At 41.7% G+C, this 23,907-nt stretch overlaps 1 protein-coding gene across 1 annotated transcript in view; it reads right to left on the bottom strand.

Moving 5' to 3' along the window:
• Positions 1-23,907, bottom strand: part of EPHA4 (EPH receptor A4) — a 124,207-nt gene that overhangs the window by 70,448 nt on the left and 29,852 nt on the right. The window lies entirely within an intron of this gene.

Genomic DNA, 23,907 nt, shown 5'->3' with positions numbered 1-23,907 from the left:
ACATCATCTTCATAAGGGCAACGCTTACATGGATGGCTACTTTTACATCACTTGGAAAAAACTCATTACTGTCGTTAAAGTTTTAGTAGGGGCCCCCAGGTATGTCATCTTAGAAATCTGTGCCTTGGCAAAAGAGAGAAGGCAGCCAACACCACTGGCTTTCAACCCTTCAGAGGCCAGAGCAAACATCCAGGCTTTTTAAAATAAGAACAGAGTATAAGGGGGAGGGTTATTCCCCATATTTACAGCATGACTCACTCTCAAGGCTCTTCATTTGGCACCTAGACTATCTTTAGAGTTCTTCCTCTCTGCACCCATCCAGTTATTGTTGTTTTTCATTTATTCTTTAATTTTTATGATACACACCCTAGACAGGGATTTTAACGACACATTTGTAAAGGAGCATGTTACTTCGCTCTTCCTAACCAAAGCCACTGATGGAATTTCCTTAACGAGTCTAAACTTCATGATGTGTGGAGCGCTGTCAATAAAAGCACTGCGAGATCAATCTCGGCCTCGCTCACTTTGGCTGTCACTGGACCAGTGAATCTTATAATAACATGTTGCTCCAATGACTAAGATTTATGCTTCCAGAGTTTATACACATCACATAATTAGATAAGGTTCAGCTTGCAAGGTGCTTTTTGGCTAAATGTCAAATGGCCTTGGGGTTTCGATTAAAATCAGAAACTGCTGCTTTGGCAGGAAGAAGCTCTGGGGTCAAGCCCAACCTCTCCACATCAAATACAATTAGTCCCCAAACACAAATAGAAACCCACTGGGTACAGGCTGTCACTCAGTCAGTCACAGTAAACAAAGGCAACTTGTGCAAAATGGGTTATTCTGCTTGTAGTACAGGCTGCCAAAAAAAGGGAAAAACTACCTTAATATTTTTTTACATCGGAGTTGCAATGTTTGATGAATGAGCTCAAATACTGCTAGCAGCCTTGATGCATTTGGTTTAAAACCACTGACGTGACAGACTCTGAGTTGAGTTACACTGGTGTAAATTGGTAGTAACTCTATTGAAAATGGTGGTGCACCTGGTTTTTATTAGCATAAGTCAGATCACAATCATGCCCTACGCCTGAAAATGACAAATACATAGATGCAGAAAGAGAGCACTTTTTTGCAACGTAAAAAAGGGAGATGAAAAAAACAGAATAACCAGCCCCACACAGGGGACGAAAATTCTGCTGTGGTTTTAACATTTTATCACAAAAACAGGAAGATACAGCAGTTACACATTCTGGGGGAAAATTCCCACATTATACCCTCTTTTCAGACGCTGGGGCTAGGAAGGGATTGAGGGGATGCAGTAGGCATGGGAGTGGGGTTTGAAATTCTACAATTCACAGGAATTTTCCCCTTTTTCTTAACACAACATAATCTTTTGTTTTCTACTACGTTAAACCTTGGTCATTAATATTTCAGGACCTGCAAAAAGCTCTCTCTAAATGCAGTGGCAGCTTCTGAAGCACAGAGCCATTTTGCTTCGGCTATACAAAATCACTGACTACTGAACCAATGGTTTTCTCTACTTCAGCGTGTTCACAGATGCACTACATTTCAGCACTTGGCACATAAGAATACTTGAGAATATATTGCATTTATTCAACAGTTCTTTGCACCTCGGAGTTCTATTGTATTTTCACTTAAAAACTTGATCCTAACCCTGTCAAGGGTATTCTTTCCCTGAAGTACAGCTGACACACCTACTATGACTGGTACTGGACTTTTCTTAAAAACTAGGATATTATACAGTATTTTTAAATGTTAATGAATTAGTAGACAAACAACAAGTGTGAATAGAACCCCTTTCTTGAAAGTCTTTATTGCTTGCTCATGACAATCCTTCATTTTGCTTCTTTTCTGGGGAGGATTTGCTAGATAGGACAGAGCATGAATGGTATTCTTACACAGCTTTCGAAAGATGTCATTGTAAAAAGATTAGTTTACATGTGCAATACAAACCCTGAATTCAATTCCTTTAGCTTTCCCTTAATTAGTTCTTTCTATCAGTTTAAAAAAAGTGAGAGAGAGAAAAAGAGAGAGAGAGAGAAATCTTTTCTTCCATTCAGATCACCCACCAACACCCACCAAAAATAACAAAGTTATTTTTAAAACAGAATTATCCTTAAGATTTCCAAGGAAATTCTTAAACAAATATTTTCAGTGTGAAAAAACAAAATTTTTCTGGGGGAAAAAAATAATTTTAAGTGAAGATGAGCCTAAAACAAAACCTTAGACTCACAGCTGCACAAATCCGGCTTTTAAGCAGATCTATTTTATTTATCTTTTCATGACACTCAGCAGAACACCGTCAACCTTAGCAAGCAAAAAAATTAGCCTGCCATTCTTATAGTTTTCACTAGGGATATCCACTAAAGTACAGTTACAATTGTAAAAACAGGAGTTTAAGAAAAGTAGGAGTCCAGGTCTCACTGAATATCAAAGGGATTTGGGTGTATAACTTCCTTAGACTGTTTTAAAAATCCCAGCCTCCCATTATAAACCTGTTTTCAGAAGCTCATGACTTCCTGAAACAATTTATGTGCAGACTGGAGGTTGCTTTGCTTGTTTTCATTCAACCTTTTCAAAATTAAGTGAGGTTGAAAAATAAACAAAATAGTTCTCCTAGCTGATTCTCCCCATGCTTTTTTTTGGGGGGGGGGCAATGCTACAACTAAATATGTTGAAGTTATTGCATGTAAATTAAAGCCCAAAATACGGAGCAACACTTTTGATAGGTTTGGAAGAAAAATAATTAAAAACTAAAAAAATTAAACATCAATTTATTTATATATTAGTTTTATTTCAAGCTGGGAACAAATGCAAACATTTTTACCCAAAATGCACTCCTTTTTTTTCCTTGTTGAAATTTGAATTTAGTATTTCATTAACATTTTGAAAAATTTGATAAGCTCTACAGATGGTGGAAAATGAGATTAATTTTTGGCAAAAAACTTCATGAAAAAATTCATCCCAGTTTTTTCACTGAAATTCAAAATAACTACAAAATATTTAAATCTGGGAAATTTAAGACAACTCTATTTATATTCCTTTTGGCTCTTTCTTGGTTTATTTACTTCCCTTTGCCCTGGTGACCCTCCCTCCCTGACTCTGCATTCACCAGAAGGCTAACTACTACTTTGGGTGTGGATAAGGGAGTTTCCATGGGGCTAGACTTCTTTGTGGCAGATTTCAGTGGCATTAAAGCCGAGAAAATGAGAGTTATTTGGGTTGGCGGGCTGCTGCTTAAGCCCATAGCCCTCTTTATGGCCCTCTCTATATGGGAGCTGCCCTAGCAGCCAGATTATTTAGGGGGTGATACAGAAGCTAGAGGAAAAGACTTAAGGAGCTACCAGCTAACTGACTCCAACTGCATAAGCATATTTTTAATGGGGTAAAATGGGACAAATCACAGCTTCTGGTTTTGAAGCTAATAAAGAGGAGAAGGTAGATGGATAGATGAAGGGCCAAATTCTTTGCTGGCACAACTCCACTTAGTCAATGAGAAGGTCTGGCACATAAAATGTTAAATTCTTAGTTCAATGTGCAGCAGCAGTAAAGAAAGTTAATGGTATAGAGGCTTATAATGAGGACATTACGGGCGTGTAAACCCTAGAATGTTGAACTGTGACTCTATAAAGCATGGTTAGCCTGCATTTGGAACACTAATCCTGTAAGTACAGTATGGCTCCCGGAGCCTGCATGGAACTCACTGCAGGATCAGGACCTTAGTGGGAAATTTATCCCTTTGCAGAGGGCTAGCAGAGGGCCAATGCACCACTTAAACCTTCATTAATGTGACTGAGTGAGTGCTAGCGCAATAACCTTAAGATTTGTGTCTTCTAGTGTCTCCAGTTAAACAGAAAACAATAATGTTGCATTAATGTATTTGATTGCATTTTTATAGGCAGAGCACAATTGATCTGCTTAATAGAAAAACAGATCAGCTGTGTAAATAAACTTAGAACTTGTTTACACTTCCCTACACTTGCAGCAGATGTAGGGTACATGTAGATACATGCAGCAGTGAAAAGGTCCAGCAAGGGTACACAGCGGGTAAAGGTTCTAGCAGTGGGTAGCTGCTGGAGCCTTTCCCCACTGTCTCCCTCTGTCAGAGCCTCTCTGTGCTACCAGAGTCTTTCACTGTAGTAGTGTAGACATGGAAGGCATTGTTTGAGCGTGTAGAGAGCCACATAGAGTATATATCCTTCGGTTCAGGAGGAGTGCAGGCCACACTACTCTACTCTGTTGTCCTCTAAGCCAGTGGTTCTCAAACTAGGGCTGCCGCTTGTTCAGGGTAAGCCCCTGGCGGGCTGGGCTGGTTTGTTTACCTGCCGCGTCCGCAGGTTTGGCCGATTGCGGCTCCCACTGGAAGGGTGGCCAGCACATCCCTCGGCCCGCACTGCTTCCTGCAGCCCTCATTGGCCTGGAGCGGCGAACCGCGGCAAGTGGGAGCCGCAATCGCCCAAACCTGTGGACGCAGGAGGTAAACAAACCGGCCCTGGCCCGCAAGGGGCTTTCCCTGAACAAGCGGCAGACCGGCTTTGAGAACCACTGCTCTAAGCAGTGCCTCCCAGTCTACACTCTATTTATACCCATGCTAGCTGAGCATGCAGTGTCTGTACTCTATGTGCTGCCACACGTGTAGACCTTAGTTTCTAAAGTCCACAAAACGCTCTGGATGTGTGTTGTATCAACCAGGCAAGGTACTAACAAACTTCAACAGGACTTTATTTTTAAAGTGGAAACCTCTTTACTAAACTGCTGCTGCACCCTCTGTAACTCTCACTCTGCCTCCTCAACTCCTCCCCCCTCCTTCCTGTTTCCTGTCCTTTCAGACTCCCAACAGCCAGTGCTCCCAGTTCTAGTAATTACAAGCAACATCTAAACACCACAATATGATCAAAAGAAATCCCAAAGCAACCACTGTTCTTAAAGCAGCAACAGCCCAACTTTCATGAACAACCCTACAGTTACACACCAATGTGTGCAACAAAGGAAAAAGTAAATTCTTGAAGGAAGCAGATCTCAGCTTCAAGCTTCCAGTAAATTAGTTCTAATTAAGAATGGGAAAAGGAATTGTTTTTAAAATGATTAAAAAAAAATGATACCAGCCTCTTAAAACCCATTTCAGATTATTGATGACTGGTTCCCTTTTCAATCACGCCTGCTACTTCGGAAATATTTCCAGCTTGTATTCTAACTGCACACCAGGGAATAAAAAGTTTTCATTTTTCCCTCTAATGTTCTTTTCTCTCTTTAAATGGATGGTTTTCTCAAATTTTAACAAAACCACATCTGCCACATGAGTAGGCAGCTTCTTCTTAGCTCTCTTTTACTGTTATTACCATTTCTGAACAGATTTTTGCGTGTTAATTATAGAACTCAATTGTTTGAATAGTCTCTTTTGATGAGCTTTCTGCCCCGCGCCATGAACCCCTCAGTGATTGTACAGCTGTTTTAGTTCTAAATGCTCATCAGGATTTTCTAATTGTCAAGCTGTCCCAGAGACCAGGTCTTTTGACCTAAAAGTCAAAGAAAGGGAGTCACCCTTGTCTCTCCAACATGAATACCATAGGACTCCCTATGCCTCCTCCCCCCATTACCTGTGAGACAATGCCTGTCCCAATCACTGCCAGTCCAAGCATAATTGGGTTTTGGGTGAAATGAGAAGATTTTAAATAGAATGAGTTAATAAGCTTCTTGTAAAATTAAGTCGTTCTTCTGGTCCAAACTAGTTACTCACTGTCATGCCCTTGAGGTGGATAAAGATCCTCAAAAGCCAGAAGAACAAAAAAAAAATTGTTAACCTTCACTCAAGCCCGTCCTAAAATGCAAGTTGTAGAATTCAATGTGATGAACCCAATGCTGCTTCCAAATAAAGACAGCTTCGTTTGATGTTAGCGCTGTCAGATCTGTCTCCTTTTGCTAATGACTTCATATTTTCTACAAATTACAATCAGTTCCATATTTTTAACTCATATCACTGATGAGAAAAAAAAAACAGATCACTTGTAGTCACCAAGGATAATTTTTAACTGAATGAATTTAAATATGGATAAAGAAATACAAGCACCAACAAGAGCACATTGGAAGGGTGGTTTAGATTTATTAGTTGGTTTTGGTATTCTTGTTTTTAATTGAGTAGGTATCTAAGAAGGGCTTGAAGATAACCTGGAAGTAAAACTCAGGGGAACTAAGGGTGCACATGGAACTATGATCATCAGACTGAGTCCAAGAAGTTCAGCTGATGTGGACTGACACTATTTGTACATCCCACCGGGTCTATGTCTGGTCTTCCCTGCCTTCCCCACCCTTATCATTCTTGTCTTCAAGGCAGAGGGGCCTCGCGTATAGTAGCTTGAGCACTTCCACAACTTTGCTTTCAGTTGCCCATTTCCCCCAGGAAGTTCAGGGGTGCCAGTTGTTGTTCCCTTCATCTTGTACCTCTGGGGGTCACCAGCTAACACCACTGTCCTTTTCCAAATATAGATTTTTCTATTGGGAGATGGATAGGAGGAGGGTCCCAGAAAGCAGTCAGATCCTGTCACAGAGCAGAAGAAGGAGCACAGCATTGCTCTCCTCCAGTTAAACTGACAGTTGGAAGGAAAGTATCCCAGTGCAGCTGGAGGCTAGCAAAGTGAAGCCCCATAAATCTGGTACTTGATTGGTTGCTAAGGAAATCCTGAGATTTCTCTAACTATAATGCTAGGGATTTAGGGGAGAAGCTATTTACCTATGTTCTCAAATCAGGTTTTTTTTCTGGCCACAGAGTGAGGGTTGTTCCTTCTTCCACTTCCCTGTATGTATTGGGGGCTGGTCTGGCAGCTTCCAGTCCTCTTTCCTCTCTCCCCCGCCCCTCACCAGGACTTTTGGATTTGGAGGAAGGGGACCTGATGGAAGGCCCCACTCAACCTCTAGAAACAGCAGATGAAGTGGTTAGGCCAGTGGGTCAGCAAGGGGAAGGAAAGGCCTGGCAGTGGTTGATATGAGGGAGTCACTGGGAGGAGGGTTATGAGAATTCCACCTGCAGGTGTAAGTTGTACAGAAGCAAACCATCAAGGGGTAGTCACTTGCCAGCTCTTGCCTAAACTGAACCTGTGCAAGACGAAATTTGCCTAGCCCACCCACATGCATCAAACCTTACTCAGCTAGATTTTTCCAGGAACTTGTCTACATGGGAAAAAAGCCCACAGTAGCTGGTGCATGCTGCAGCTAGCTGTTCTAAGTTCACTCACTCCCCAAGTGTACCCTTTAGCTGCACACTAAGCGTGCCTCTGTGCACATTAGCAGTACGCTGAGCTGTACACCTAAGGGTGCTCACTGTGCAGTAAAGAGCATCTACACAGGGAGTATGTGCAGAGTAGCTAGTGCACTTTACATTCACATTTTAGCTCACTATGCACTAACCTCCCTGTGTAGACAAGCCCTGGGACTGCCAATTTTCATGGCCCTTTAAGTTTTGCTAAATTAACCACAAGTTTAAAAAAGTTTAGAAAGGAAATTTAATAACGAAGAATCTGGGAAGCAGTCATCTCCTGTGTGTGCCAGCTCCACCTACCTAATGTACTTGGGTTGTTGTAATACAATGAATCAGCTGTCAATAAAAGATGACTCTGTGGGTCAATCTGCTGCTGCTCTTTCTGCCAGCAAGGGAAGAGTCAGTGGCAGACAGAAGGAGGGCTGGTGAGAAGCAGTTCACAGGCACAGGATGTCTGGGGTTACCCTAGGAGAAGCTACATGGCTGCAGATTGCTGGAGTGGTATCTGGGACCCACCAGCTGCTAGAGTCTTGGTGGTATACTTGACATGCTACCAGGGATTGGTGTTCAACTCATCACTGGCACACCCCACACCACCCACCCAGAACTGACGATTTCACAGGTGGCAAGATCTCTTTACAATCCCATAGGTCCAAAATCCCCAATTGGCTTTTGCTGGCAGACACTAGGGGTGAGCGAGGTGGCAAAAATGCTAATCAGTGGGTGGAAATAAGTAACCCTGACAATCCAAAGTGTTTCCTTGGATTGAGATGGGGCACCAATGCTGACTGCTACTGTGGTCTGCCGTTTGCTTTCTGGGAGGAGATTATCCTGGGCACTAGAGTTACCTACTGTGTATTAGTTATATAATCGTGTATTGTTCATCTTCCTTTTCTGTTGTATTATCTTTAACATACAAGAACATCAACTTTAAAAAACTGTGGAAAATATTGTGCCGCTGTTAGCCCAATCCGGTGCATAAGCATAACAAGAGAGGAGATATGGAAATCTGTTTGAAAAAACACCACAGACACAAACCAAAGCAGTCAGACAGACGATGCTAAAATTAGAATGGTATGTTAATCCCGCACATGAAGGACTTATTTGCCCTTTTATCATCTTCAGATCCAATTTTCAAGACATACTGATTTCAGACCATATTCAGTGCCCAGTTTGGGGGATCTGGGCCAATTTAGGTGCCCATGCTTGGAAACTGTGTTCCGTAAATTCAGGATCATCTCTAGCCCAGTGTGATTGTATGGCATCATCACATTTCAAAAGAAGCCACTCCTTGCATTAGGACTTCAATCAGCCACCATAACTCACATTGTGCAGCCCTTCTCCCACAAACAGTCTAATTTGCTGAGTACTAATTGAATGCACTAAAGTAACCTATTCTGATTATTAATGCATTTTAACCTTTAAAAAAACAATATAAAACCAAAACCAAAATTAGTCTGATAACTCAGCCAACAGTTCATTTTTAAAACTGCATTCCCCTTTCCAGCATTTCTTGAGTATTTGTTTTTTTCCCCCCAGTAGATCCCTATGCTTGTTTTGAGTCAAAACTGATATATCTAGACTTACCTGGTATCTGCTACCAGAGAAGACATGCCTGAGAAATTGACACTGACTGCATCATAGTCCCTTTGAAATGATTCAACAGGTCTAGGATCAGGCCCTAAATGGAAAATGCTACTGCTAAAAAGCATGCAAAGAGGTATTCTGAAGCTCATAGTTCACCAGACAGTGTGTCATAACTGCTGAACAAAACTAGGAAAGGACTGCAAGGGTTGCAATCATCTCAAAATCTCACTTCTCTATGAAAATGTTGTACGTACTGCAGCCAAGAGTAACACCTAATATTACTAAAAAAGGGAGAAGTTTTGGGGAAAGAAATACTCTCTCTCTCCATTATTTATTTTGTGCATCTTGACGGAACTGTTTATATATAGGCAGTTCCACTGTTTTGTTGGTGATCATCTGTACACTTCCCGTCTCAGACACTGGCATGATCAACAACACTTTCAGGAGCTGCTTCTAGGCACTCTCTATAGCACTGATTGAAAATACAGTTGTGCTGGAAAATTTTCTATGAAAAAACTGGGCTTTTGACGAAACAAAATTTCTCCTGGAAAGTCCCTGCTTTCCTCAACATTTTTTGATTTTTTCCTTAGAAAATTTTTGATTATTTGATGAAAAGTCAAAATTTTCCATGGTGGAAAAAAAATTCAAACCAGCTTCATTCTCTCAGCCCAGCACTACAAAGCTAGGTCTACACTATGAGCAACCACAAAGATGAACTGAAGAGAAAAGAGGGCAGGCACTGAACAGACAGGAAGGAGAAGGAAAAGGACTTGTGCACCTCAGCGCGTGTCATATGGCTGCTCCCTCCCTTATAAATATCAGTAGGGCCCCAATTCAGCAAAGCATTTAAGCATGTGTTTAACTTCAGGCATGTGGGAAAGCGATTGCTGAATAGGGATGGATTGCTGAACTGGGGGCTAAAAGAGAAGAGAAGCTCTTAGAGACTATTTTTTGTTAAAAAAGATTTAAATAATAAATGCAGGCTACACCTAAAGGGTGCCCTGTCAGAAAACTGAACTGTTTGAAATGAGCGGTTTAGTCATTTTTTAATGCAGACCTGAATTAAATACCAGCTGATGTTTGTGTCAGTAGCAACAAGGCCTTTAAACCATTACTGTCAGGGCTAAGTGTTAAACCTTCTAATTTTGAACTGTTCAAGCTGCGCCTGTGCTCTGTCACAGACTTCATCTGACTTTGGAAGTTTAGTAGCCTTTTTCTAGGATTCAGGAGCTATTGAGATTCCAGGGTCAGTTTCAAATAATTAGTCAATTAAAAAAAAAAAGTTGATAGTTTCCTTTGAGCAAGAGTGGAAAAAGAAGCTCTATGATGCAAAGTGGTTTGTTTGTTGTTTAAAAACAACCATAATCAGCAGCTAAGGCTGTACACAACACACTTTTTTATTTTGTTCTTAAAACATAAATTAATGCCATTTTTATTTTACGAGCGGAAGATGCGAACATTTACAGGACAAACCACTAGCTACATTTTTACAATATACTCTGGTGAAAGCTGATTAATTGGCTGAATGTCCACTTTAACAAGCTCTAATCCTTTTGTCAGGAGACCTGCTTACAAGCTTCCCTCCCCAATCAGTGAAAAAGCACTGATGGGAATGGAGATCTATATCTCAAAGCACTGGCCAGTCAGCCTGGGATTATCTCTCATTTCTTAAATCTTAACAGCTCTGTAAAAAGGCAATTAAATTTCCAAAGTTAGATGAAGTCTGCGATAAAGCACAGTAGCATCTTGAGCAGTTTGAAACGGGAAGGCCTAACACTTAGCCCTGACAGTATTATTTAAAAGGTCCACTTGCTACTGACACAAGCACACAAGCATTAGCTGTCATGAACCAGATGTCTCAAAAGAGTTTGCTAATACAGTATATAAAATAGCAGAAGAGTGTCCAATACATATTAGTATGAACAATTATTTTTAAGTGCACCAATAATTCATATGAAGTAGTAAGAAGTCCGAAATTGTTTGAAATCATATGACTCTTAAAATTTAATTGCCTATTCTTTTTAATAATTATGGCCTTGGCCCATGGCCCGGATCCTCTAGCACAGACCTCTATCCCGAGGCAGAATCCCACTGACTACAGCAGAACTCCACATAGGTTCAAGGGTCTGCACCATTATTATAATGTAACACTCATATGGCAATAGTGCCTTGAGGCCCACTGGGTTTAGGTTGAGGACCAACTGTGACAGGTGCTGTACAAACAGAGAAAATTATAGTCCTCTCTACAAAGACTAGCAGATCCCAGGCCAAAGTCAGAGCCTAACAGTGCACTGCAAAGCTGCCTCGGAAGGAAAAAGGCAAACTGACTGTTTAAAAAAAGGTCACAGTTTACATCTGCTAATGTATCATTTTAAACTATCGGTCAACAGAGGTAGCATGATGCAGGGGATCGAGCACTGGACTGGAAAGCAGGAATCCTATAGCCCAGTGGCTCTCAACTGGGGTCCGTAGAAGCCAGAAGGGGTGCAGGGCTGAAGCCCTGAGCCCCAGCGCCCTGCCTGCGAGGCTGAAGCAGGGAGCAGCATGAGGCTGAAACCCTGAGCCCTGGCACCCCGTCCTGCCATGGGGCTGAAGCCGGGAGCGGCGTGGGACTGAAGCCTTGAGCCCCGCCCCACAGCCAGGAGCGGTGAGAGGCCGAAACCCCGAGCTCTGCCCTGTCCCCCTGAAGCCAGGAGTGGCAGGGCTTGAGCCCATGGGCAGAGCTGAGGGGGCACAAGGGTGTTGCTCCGCAAAACTGCAGTACCTTACCCAGAGTGGGGTAATGCTGGGGGCAACTCCACCCCCCGCCCCCATCTCTTCCTCTTCCTCAGCCTGCTCACACAGCCAAAGGCACCTCGGGGCCCAGCAGAGCCCTCGGGGAGTAGCCACCAGCACACAGACCCAGAGAGGTGGGTGGCCTGCTGAGGTGAGTCGGGGGGGGGGGAGATGGCACTCCCTCTTTGGACCGCGCTGTGCAGAGCTGGCCCAAGCCCTACCAGCCCTTGCACCCCACCTCCCTGAAATAGAAGTCCCATCCTTGGCCCGGGGCCACTCTCCCACTCACCCACCCCCGCTGGGCCCCGGAGTTTTTCTAGCATGTTGACGGGGGGCCTCAGAAAGAAAAAGGTTGAGAACCGCTGCTATAGTCTGTGCCTGGCTTTGTCACCAATCTGTTATGACACCTTGGTCAAGTCACTTCCCCTACATGTTCCCATTTCCTCTCTCAACCTTTGTCTGTCTTGTCTATTTAGGCACCGATCCTGCAAAAATGTATGCACGTACTTAATTTTACACGCTGCTAACAGTGATGAGACTACAAACAGTGCATAAAACAAAGCACATGCGTAAGTGTTTTCAGGACGAGGGCCTCAGAATGTAAGCTCTCTGTGGCAGGGACTGTCCCTTACGACATGTGTGCACAGTGCTCAGCACAATGGGGTCACGATTTCAAATGGGAATCTCTAGCTGCTACTGTCATGTTCATTTGTTTATTCTTTTTTTTTTTAACCTTTGGCATTAATATATATTAACGCTGTCGATTAATCGCAGTTAACTCACGCAATTAATTTTAAAAAATTAATCGTGATTAATCGAATGTTAAACTATAGAACTCGTGAACATTAGAGCAAATAGATGGACATACTTCTGAAAGACACACATAAGCATCCCTGTAAAAACTATCAGTCCTTATCTAATGTACCATCAGTAAAAATGGTGGCATGGAAATCACAATCCATTAACTATCCACACTTGATTACCCATGACATTTCAGAGAGGATCATACATTTGATGAGGTGCTTCTGTTTTCCTCACCTTTTGATATTTGGGGTGCATGATCAGTACTAGATCATTACAGATGCAAAGATTAACAAACATCACACGGTTTAATCTAAATGAGTAAGGAAACAGCTGCTTTGTGTTTCACTCCCTTTTTCCTAAGATTCATGCAGACACATTATTTTTCTACATTTCTGTGCAATTTTCATCTGTAGCAACAAACTTCTCATTCTCAGCCTGCTGGCTTAGATCAAGTTCACTATCAGTTTAATACCCAGTATGTTCTTTATCAAAGGACTATATGCTGCAGTTGCAAGGGATGGACTCAAACAGTTGAACAGGCTTGCTCCACATGTGACTTCTCCCATTCTGTCCTATAGTCCTATACATGTCAGATCAGTGAAAGGAGACTGAAAACCTGCTCCACAATTTGTCCATCTTGCAAATATTGCAATTGCATGATGTGAGCTTTTCAGCTTTGACACTCTCCCTCAGCCAGGTTTTCCTGAAATGGGGTATGATCGGATGGTTAGAGCAGGAAACTAGGAGTCAGGACTCCTGGGTTCTATTTTTGGCTTTGTCATTATGGATTAGATTATACCTAATCTATGCACAGCCCTGCATAATCCTTTCCTGATGTGGATGGAGGGTGAGCAAACTGTTCCATCCTGAAAGGACAGTACAGCCTTCACCACACAGTCTGCCCAGTCTAACTGGTGTATGATAGAAGCATGGCCCAGCCTTCTCCTTGACCAGTTTCAGGTCACTTCCTGAGCACAGGAGCTATAGTTGTGGCTCCCTTTCCTAATGCAGGCTGATCACAGTGGAGGGGGAGGTGGGTTAACTGAACCCTCTCTCCCCAGTGCACCCACATAATGGCAAGCCACATTCTGGCTCATAATCTCTACCTCAGTTTATGTATGTGAAAATTGGCCATACTGTACATAATAACTACGTCATACGGGTGCTGGGAGGCTTAGTTAACTAATTAATGTTTGTAAAGCACGTGGAGATCCTCAGATAAAAAGTGGCATATAAGGGAAGTGATACACATATCTGTGTCTTCTCTTATGACTATGATGGTGAAGCTTGTAGGGTCTCAGTTCACCAGCTTTTTATATCACAGAGCTTCAGCAGAATGCTCGGTGGGGGAGGGCAGAGAGGGGAAATCCTGTAAGTGCTTCACATTCCCATCTCTGAAATTCACTCCCACTAGAATCAAAAGGAACAGGAATCAGATCCCGTTGAAGATTATTTCAGCCAGGAAGAGCAATATAGCAAGGACAGATGAAACCTCCCACCTCTGAGTAGCTATAAGGTGGAATGCATTCTGGCAGCTTTTGCATTCTTTTGTCATACTTTGGTTGTCTGGGAAAGTACAGGCTGCCAAAAGCCCTTGCAGGTGAATTCCTTGGCCCTTTCAAGTACATCTGATTTAGAATGATGAGTTGAAAGTGTGTTTATCTAGCTGTTTGTCTGATAATTAATGAGATCAGCGAATCCCTTCCATGTATAAATTATAAATCACCTTCAGCGATGCCTGGCAAATTATCAAGTAATGTGAGAATATGCTCATTTGCCTGTGACAGTCCTTTGCCACAAATAAGCAAAATGCGAGGCAGGAAGTTATCTGGGGAGAAATATATCACTTGTAACTCTGAGACAATCTGTTATGTCATGAATGGAAACTCTGGTACTATTAACCCCTTTTAAACTGGGCACTGTGATATATGGAAGGAGACACCAAAGTTGGCACACTCAGAATACTGGAAAAAGCAGGAAAGTAACAAAGTATTGTAACCAGCATAATATAAAACATTAGTACTGTCTCTGTTCATGTTTTATGCACATTCAAAATGATTTTCTTAATTGTTGTTCTGTCTTCTAGCATTCTCTGTGTAAGGACTGCACCTCTCCCTGTCAGAGTGAAAATGCTCTCCCCTCCCACACATGCCTCCTGCAGAGGATAAGGAAGGGAAATAAAGGTGTTGGAATTGGATTTGTGGAGCTCTTCCCTCAGCGCCACCTGCCCAGGCAACAACCGCTAGGAAAAAAGAACAAATTCTCCAGCTAGACTCTGACCACATCAGTCTTTACTGTAGGAAATTCATGAGACATGGCATTAGAATATGGGCCTGATTTAATCTCTGAATAGTCTACGACCCTGAATTTTGCCTCAGCAAAGAATGCCATGTTTTTGACAGTTAGTTTTAAGTGTCCAGATTAAGTACTGATTTACAAGCCAGCTGACAATACAATTCTGGCAATTCAAAGCCTGCAGAATTGTGTGCAGGCCTAGGCCATTTTTTTTTTAGGAAGGAAAAAAATGGAAAAATGAGCTTCCCAGAGCACTGGATGGGCGCTTTCATTACAACAAATGTGAATAAATATATAGGATTAAGTGCGACCCTTCAGAAAAACAGCTGCTAATGTGCATGAGGCCCGAATCGCACAAGATGAGGCACCATTCTCTTCCTCACTGGCTTGGTCTTCAACAAGCCATTCTAAGATTCCTAATGCAAACAGAACAATCACTTAATGGAAATGTGAACTGTGAATGGAGGGTTGTATGGAGACATCCAAGATACCAGCTTGTGTGCCTGTTCCCTGACCAAAGTCAATATTTAACATTTACACTGCAGTAGCACCTAGGCTCCAGTCAGGGATGGAGGCCCCATTGGGCTGGGTGCTACACACACAAAGAATGACCTTACAATTTAAGTACTTAAAATGCAATTTCAGAGTTCTCAAGGTGCTGGTTAATGTTAGCAGGTTGCTGGCATGAGCAAGTGAAAAAGGTGCTCTCCCTTCTTGTGCATCAAATATAATTGTTTACCGCACTCAAGTCAGTGACACCTGTGCAAACCCAAAGATGGCACACTGGGACTGCACAGGTGTCACTGATGGCATAGTTTGAAGACAATGAGGCTGCACAGGTGTAAGTCAGGATGTAGTTTGATCTACAGAGTCTTTATTACTGATGATGGTGATGATGATTGATGATGCATGAGAAGGAAAGAATCCAGGTGGACTTTCACACCCATGGTTGATGTTGCTGGGCTGATAGTTAGAAAAAAACCATGATTTTACTTGTAAGCCAAGGAATGCACTCAGCTACTGAAAACAGTAAAAAAGAATGAGCACAGTAATGACTTTAGGTTCTTGGGGGCTTCATCACTGATGTGTTAGCAACTTGTTCAGACATACATTGATATGGAAATTAGTAAAAGATAATAAACATGGAAGCCCAGAATACCATTTGTACAGAGTCATTTCCAGAGCAGAACTGCATTAAGGGCCAGATTCTCAGTTGGTCCAAGCTCCATTGACTTCAATGAAGCCATGACAATTTACACTAGCTGAGAATCTAGCCCTATGACACTCTCAGACTCCCTATATACCCACTTACTGACATATAAATCACATCACCTATGAATTTGGCCTGGTGTCTTTTTGAGGTGATTAAAGCTATCAGTTTACAGTTCTTATGACATTACTTTTATCTAGTTTCAATAACCCATATTAAGACTTAATTTTGCTGCAATGATTAACAGAATGCTATCAGTAACATCCCAACTGTGCAGGAGACCGCTTTACACAATGAGGCTTTAGTGTATCACTAACAGGGTAACCTTACACCCAACAAAACAAATAAATTAGCTTTTGTGTGCACAGGAGTGTCACTTGCGAAACACATATTTCAATTTCTTATTGATGCCAAATTCACATGGAAAAATATCTGCTACCAGATTTCTGCCAAGAGACCGCAGATGTTTTTCAAGATGTCTCGCTTTATATATCTACCTGCTGAAGGATTGTTATCAAATCCATGTGAAATTTTATACAAAATATTTCTCCATTCTATGTAATTTTGTGACCAAACTCAAATGAACCCAACTTCAAATACAGTACCACTACTGCAATGAGATGTGTGCACAGACATCCAGACAGTGTAAAAGACTACTGTACGCAACCTCAGATGTGTTGTTCTCAGACATGATTACTCTCTATAAATACTTAAGAAGGGTAAATAACAGGGAGGGTGAAGAGCTATTTAAGCTAAAGGATAATGTTGTCCCAAGAACAAAGCTAGCCATGAACAAATTCAGGCTGAAAATTAAAAGAAGGTTTCTAACCATCAGAAGGGTGAGGGTCTGGAACAGACTTCCAATAGGAGTTGTGGGGCCAAACAACCTAATTGGCTTTGAAAGAGAGCTGGACAAATCTATAAGTATGATTGTATGGGAGGGTTGTTTGTGAGAGCAGCGGGCAGGGCTCAGCAGTCCTGGGGCTCACATTTGGTTTATGTCTTATGTTCTTCAGGGTTCCAGTTGGGCCACCTGCAAGGGTCAGGAGGAGATTTCCCTCCACTTAATGTATTCCAGTTTTCTTTCTTTAAGATAATCTCTTTCCTCTGAAGCACTTAGGATGGCTGGAGATGAAGACACTGGTTGGGAGAGCCAGGGCTCTGAATGGCACTGAGCTTGCTTTCTCTCAAGTGCTTGCCTGGCTGGTTCTTGCTCACATGCTCAAGGTCTAACCAATCAACAGATGTGGAGTCGGGATGGAATTTTTCCCCGGGGCAGATTGGCAGTGACCTTGGGGTTTTTTCACCTTCCTTTGCAGCATGGAGTGCAGGTCACTTGCCAGGATTATCTGGGTATATCACAGTTAACTACTTCCCTGTCATTGCAGAGGCCTTAGACATTGGTGCACTTCAGTCCCTCCTATTCTCTGCCTGTGGTACATATCTAGTCTCCTGAGAGTTGTAATACTTTGGGCATGGCTACACTTGCAGATATAGAGCGCTGTGAGTTAAACCCGCCTTTGTAGAGCGCAGTAGGTAAAGCGCTGTCAGTGTGGACAGACTGCAGCTTCAAACACACTGGCATGGCCACATTTGTGGCACTTGCAGTGGCATTGGGAGAGGTGCATTATGGACAGTTATCCCAGCATGCAAGTGACTGCAACGTGCTTTTCAAATGGGGGGGGGGGGGTTGGAGTGTGACGGAGTGTGTTGTGTGTGTATGTTCTGGGGTGCTGAGTGTGTCTCAGCAGACTGTCTTGTAAGTTCAGACCCCCCTTCTCCCCTCCCCCGCCTCTCTCTCACTCACTCAAAGCAAACAGTAAATGCTTGCTTTTGTAGGAGCTGATAAGCAGCCGTATGGAGCTTTGAAAGGGCATTTCCACATTCCTGAAGCCGATTTCACAACAATGACAAGAGTGGACACTTGACTTAAGGGGATTATGGGACATTTCCAGAGGCTGATCACAGCGCAGTAACGCAACACCTCGTTCACACTTGTGCCGCAGCGATCCAGCGGGGGCACAACAAACGTTATTCCACTCGCTGAGGTGGAGTACCAGCAGCGCTGTAGCTGCGGAGTCAGAGCGCTCTACGTGCCTTGCCAGGGAGTGAGGGCGCCCAGGGCTGCTTTACTGAGCTGTAACTCACAAGTGTAGCCAAGGCCTTTGGTCTGATTTCCACTGTTGGGTGTAGTGTGTGAGTGTTGGTGGCCTGTGATATACAAGAGTTCAGATGATCTGGTGGTCCCTTCTGGTCTTAAACTCTAGGACTCAGTGAAGTTTGTGAAGATGCAAAGTAACATTGCACAAAACACTGTTTTCACAGAAGCACAGTGAGCTTAGAAAGGGCAAATGCTTCATGTTATCAGTCCCACTGTAAGCAGAGATTTTGATATTTAGTTTTTTAGATCAGTAGCTGGAAATTTTCTTGTTCTGTGAAAAAGAAAATGATTACCAAAAAAACAGCTTGCTTCCCATTTCATTAACTGGGACCTGATGCTGCTGCTCTTTTCAGGTGAAAAGTCCCATTGGCATCAACGGCAGGTTTGCATCAGTACAGAGCATTGCATTGCCCTGAGTACCCCAAACATGTACTACCAGCTGTAGTGCTTACTACCACTGATTTTCTTTAGCATTCTTTCTCTCTGATCCACATCAAAGTGAGATCTGACCCCAGTTATCCCAGAGATAACAACACCATAGTTCCCATATGAGCACAGGAAACGTGTCTACACACACAAAAAAAATAGCTGTAGACGCCGGTGTTCTCTGTCCCCGGCAGGCGTGGGGCCCGCCTAATGCCCAGCAGGAGAGAGAAGCCGGGGCCCTGCGCCTGCTGGGGATAGAGTACTCTGGGGCTGCATGCTGCGGGCGCCGCTCTGACTCTGCAGAATGGACGGAATGCCGCCCCGTAGCATGTGCTGCCCCAGGCATGTGCTTGCTCCACTGGTGCCTGGAGCCAGCCCTGTATGTGAGTATTCTTCTTGCGCTGATACTGCTGTTTTCTTGTGCTTTGCAATTTATTTATTTTTTTAACATTTTTCCCCAAAATGAGTGGTTCAAATAAAAGACAACTTATGTATTATTTCAACGCAGAGAGTGGGAAGAATCCTATTGTTTTATTGAAAATAAAGGGAAATGTGTTTGCAACAGCACCCCCGCACAATAAGCAATGATGAAAAAATATAATGTCGAACGCCATTTCCAAACTAATCATGGCTCTTTTGACATTAGCCATCCACTTAAATCTGAGTTGAGAAAGAAGAAAATTAATCAACTCAAATCAAACCTATCTGCCCAGCAATCTGTTTTCACTAGACAAGTGGTAAAGTCTAAAAGTGCTACTATTGCTTCCTTTAAAATTGCTCATCTGCTCGCAAAGAAGAAAAAACCCTTTCAGGATGGTGAATTGTTGAAGGAAGCATTTTTGACTGGTGCTGACTGCCTGTTTCAAGGATTTCCTAACAAGGGTAAGATTTTTGTCGGCAATACAAGACTTGCAGTTATCAGACAACACAATTATGAGGTGGATACATGCAATTTCAAGCGACATGCAAACTCAGCTAAAGGATGACTTGGAAATATGTGACTGGTTTTCACTGCAGTTCGATGAGTCGACAGATATATCAGATACAGCGCAGTTGGCAGTTATGGAGAGGATGGAATTTAGTGACTTCACCGTAAAAGAAGAATTACTAAAAGTATTGCCTATGAAAGGGCGAACAAAGGGGAAGGACATCTATAATTTATTCAGATCATACACAACTTCAATTAGTATGCCACTAGCTGTCTGCGATCACCACTGATGGGGCACCAGCAATGATGGGCAGCGCCAATGGATTCATTGCACTCTCCAAGAAGAATGAATCCTTTCTGAACTTTATCTCTTATCATTGCAAGAAGCTTTATGTCTTATCCACCAAGAAGCTTTGTGCATCAAAGTTCTTTCTTTTCAACATGTCATGAATGTCGTTATTAAAATAATTAATTCTATTCGAGTGAAACCTTTGCAACACCAACTTTTTAAGGCCCTGTTGGAAGATGTTGATGATAAAACAATCTTACACACAGAAGTACGATGGCTGAGCAAAGGTAAAGCTCTTGCACGTTTTTTAAGCCTAATTGAAGAGATCAAAGAATTTCTGTAGTCCACAAATCAGAACTTCGAGCAACTAGAAGACTCTAGCTGGTTAATGGACTTGGCTTTTCTTGCTGACATCACTGACAAATTGAACATTTTAAATCTTGAGCTCCAGGGAAAAGACAAACATATGGCTCAAATGATAAGATTCCCCGTAAAATCATTCAAAGCAAAACTGATCTTGTGGATGTCACATATGAAGACGAAGTCTTTCGTACATTTCCCAAGTATGAAGAAAATGGTATGTGACAGTGATTTTAACCCATCACTATTTGTTATCCACATTCAAACACTTCTGGAACAATTTGAAAAGAGATTTCAACAGTTCACCATCATTGAGCCTGTAGTTGCCTTTCTTGTGAATCCTTTCACTTGCCAAATAGAGGTAACAGAAATGGCTACATCAATTGCAAGTCTCATTCAGGTAAGAACAGAAGACTTGGAACTGGAGAGTTTGGACCTTCAAAATGATATTGTTCTAAAATCCTGCGCAACAGATGAAAACTTTTGGAATCTTGCTGACCGAAAAAAGTTTCCTGCCTTAAAAAATGTAGCATACAAAATAAAACTTATTTCGGTTCCACTTATCTATGCTAAGTTCTGTTTTCTACAATGAACATCATAAAATCAAAATACAGATCTCGACTTACAGATGCCCATCTTGACAATTGCTTATGAACGGGAATATCATCCTACTCTCCCAACTACGAAAAACTGGCTGAAGAAATGCAGTGCCAAAAGTCACACTGACTTTATTAGAAAAACCACCTGAATTAATGATACCTATTTTCCATTAAGTGCTGATGAGGCGTATGATTAACTTGTGTTCAACTTTTTTTCATATTTGTTTGTTTGTTTATTGAAATCCAGATACAAGTAACAATACAAAGAATATTTTTCATTAACCATAACTGGCTATCTATGTTAAAATAAGAATAATAAATATATTTGGACCAGCAGTTCAACAATGTTTTACTTTTTTAAAATAAATAAGATGAAAACTGTTTATGATATTTATTTTGTAAAAACTCCTTAATTTTTCTTACAGGTAGATAAAAAAGTGCAAAATCACGTGGTAAGGTGAAAGAGTAATTGCCGAATAATTTAATTAATACCTTTTACATGTAAAATTACCTTTTTATCTTATGGATCATATATTATGTAATATTAAATATGATTTTTTTGGTATTATTTAATGTACAAATACAAAATAAGCCTTTAAAAATTGTTGGCGCCTGCCACGCTCTTCTGAAAACATGAATGTGCTACTGGCCACAAAAATGTTGAGGACCACTGCTGTAGAGGAAGGAGAATGAGGGACCACTCACTGTAGTACTTACTGTGACCAGCAGGAAGTGTTTGCAAGATCATGCCCACAGTAATTTCCTTTACTGGTAGCATTTTCCCTTAATGGGTAATCAACATCTTTAAAGTTTACATATCTGAAATATATCCCTACATATGCTGTCCACAAACCCCTAAAATAATTTTTCATCTGACGTATTTACCAAAATGTTATTTCCACCACTTTCCCTCTGGATACTGCAAAGAGAACACTGGCTTTCTGTTTAATTATAAACTAATAAGAACATAAGAACGGCCATACCGGGTCAGACCAAAGGTCCATCTAGCCCAGTATCTGTCTGCCGACAGTGGCCAATGCCAGGTGCCCCAGAGGGAGTGAACCTAACAGGCAATGATCAAGTGATCTCTCTCCTGCCATCCATCTCCATCCTCTGACGAACAGAGGCTAGGGACACCATTCCTTACCCATCCTGGCTAATAGCCATTTATGGACTTAACCACCATGAATTTATCCAGTTCCCTTTTAAACATTGTTATAGTCCTAGCCTTCACAACCTCCTCAGGTAAGGAGCTCCACAAGTTGACTGTGCGCTGCGTGAAGAAGAACTTCCTTTTATTTGTTTTAAACCTGCTGCCTATTAATTTCATTTGGTGACCCCTAGTTCTTGTATTATGGGAATAAGTAAATAACTTTTCCTTATCCACTTTCTCAACATCACTCATGATTTTATATACCTCTATCATATCCCCCCTTAGTCTTCTCTTTTCCAAGCTGAAGAGTCCTAGCCTCTTTAATCTTTCCTTGTATGGGACCCTCTCCAAACCCCTAATCATTTTAGTTGCCCTTTTCTGAACCTTTTCTAGTGCTAGAATATCTTTTTTGAGGTGAGGAGACCACATCTGTACACAGTATTCGAGATGTGGGCATACCATGGATTTATATAAGGACAATAATATATTCTCAGTCTTATTCTCTATCCCCTTTTTAATGATTCCTAACATCCTGTTTGCTTTTTTGACCGCCTCTGCACACTGCGTGGACATCTTCAGAGAACTATCCACGATGACTCCAAGATCTTTTTCCTGACTCGTTGTAGCTAAATTAGCCCCCATCATATTGTATGTATAGTTGGGGTTATTTTTTCCAACGTGCATTATTTTACATTTATCCACATTAAATTTCATTTGCCATTTTGTTGCCCAATCACTTAGTTTTGTGAGATCTTTTTGAAGTTCTTCACAATCTGCTTTGGTCTTAACTATCTTGAGTAGTTTAGTATCATCTGCAAACTTTGCCACCTCACTGTTTACCCCTTTCTCCAGATCATTTATGAATAAATTGAATAGGATTGGTCCTAGGACTGACCCTTGGGGAACACCACTGGTTACCCCTCTCCATTCTGAGAATTTACCATTAATTCCTACCCTTTGTTCCCTGTCCTTTAACCAGTTCTCAATCCATGAAAGGACCTTCCCTTTTATCCCATAACAGCTTAATTTATGTAAGAGCCTTTGGTGAGGGACCTTGTCAAAGGCTTTCTGGAAATCTAAGTACACTATGTCCACCGGATCCCCCTTGTCCACATGTTTGTTGACCCCTTCAAAGAACTCTAATAGATTAGTAAGACACTATTTCCCTTTACAGAAACCATGTTGACTATTGCTCAACAGTTTATGTTTTTCTATGTGTCTGACAATTTTATTCTTAACTATTGTTTCGACTAATTTGCCCGATACCGACGTTAGACTTACCGGTCTGTAATTGCCGGGATCACCCCTAGAGCCCTTTTTATATATTGGCGTTACTTTAGCTAACTTCTAGTCATTGGGTACCGAAGCCGATTTATAGGACAGGTTACAAACCTTAGTTAATAGTTCCGCAACTTCACATTTGAGTTCTTTCAGAACTCTTGGGTGAATGCCATCTGGTCCCCGTGACTTGTTAATGTTGAGTTTATCAATTAATTCCAAAACCTCCTCTAGTGACACTTCAATCTTTGACAATTCCTCAGATTTGTCACCTACAAAAGCCAGCTCAGGTTTGGGAATCTCCCTAACATCCTCAGCTGTGAAGACTGACGCAAAGGATCCATTTAGTTTCTCCGCAATGACTTTATCGTCTTTAAGCGCTCCTTTTGTATTTCGATCGTCAAGGGGCCCCACTGGTTGTTTAGCAGGCTTCCTCTGTAATATTTACTTAAATTTGTAACACGGTAACCCTATATTACTTGAAACATTCATTTACCTGTTAAACACACTCAAATAAAATTGGTGCACAATACTGTAACATGAGCATTGATTTCCCTGATTTTTTAGTGACAACTAGTTAATAGACAGAGTTTTCCTTGTTTCTGTTCATTTGTTAAAAAATGAATTTGATCTGAGGAAACAAAAACAGTGTTTTCTATTAAAAAGCTACAGAAAAAAAACAACAGTTCAGGAGTGCGAGGAGTAGAGAGGGAAAGTGTCAAGTATCAGAGAGGTAGCCGTGTTAGTCTGGTTCTGTAAAAGCAGCAAA

This window comes from Mauremys reevesii, linkage group 9 (genome assembly GCF_016161935.1).
Source record: "Mauremys reevesii isolate NIE-2019 linkage group 9, ASM1616193v1, whole genome shotgun sequence".
NCBI lineage: Eukaryota > Metazoa > Chordata > Testudines > Geoemydidae > Mauremys > Mauremys reevesii.
The sequence above is the reverse complement of the archived record's forward strand: the minus strand, read 5'-3'. Positions and strand labels throughout refer to the sequence as shown.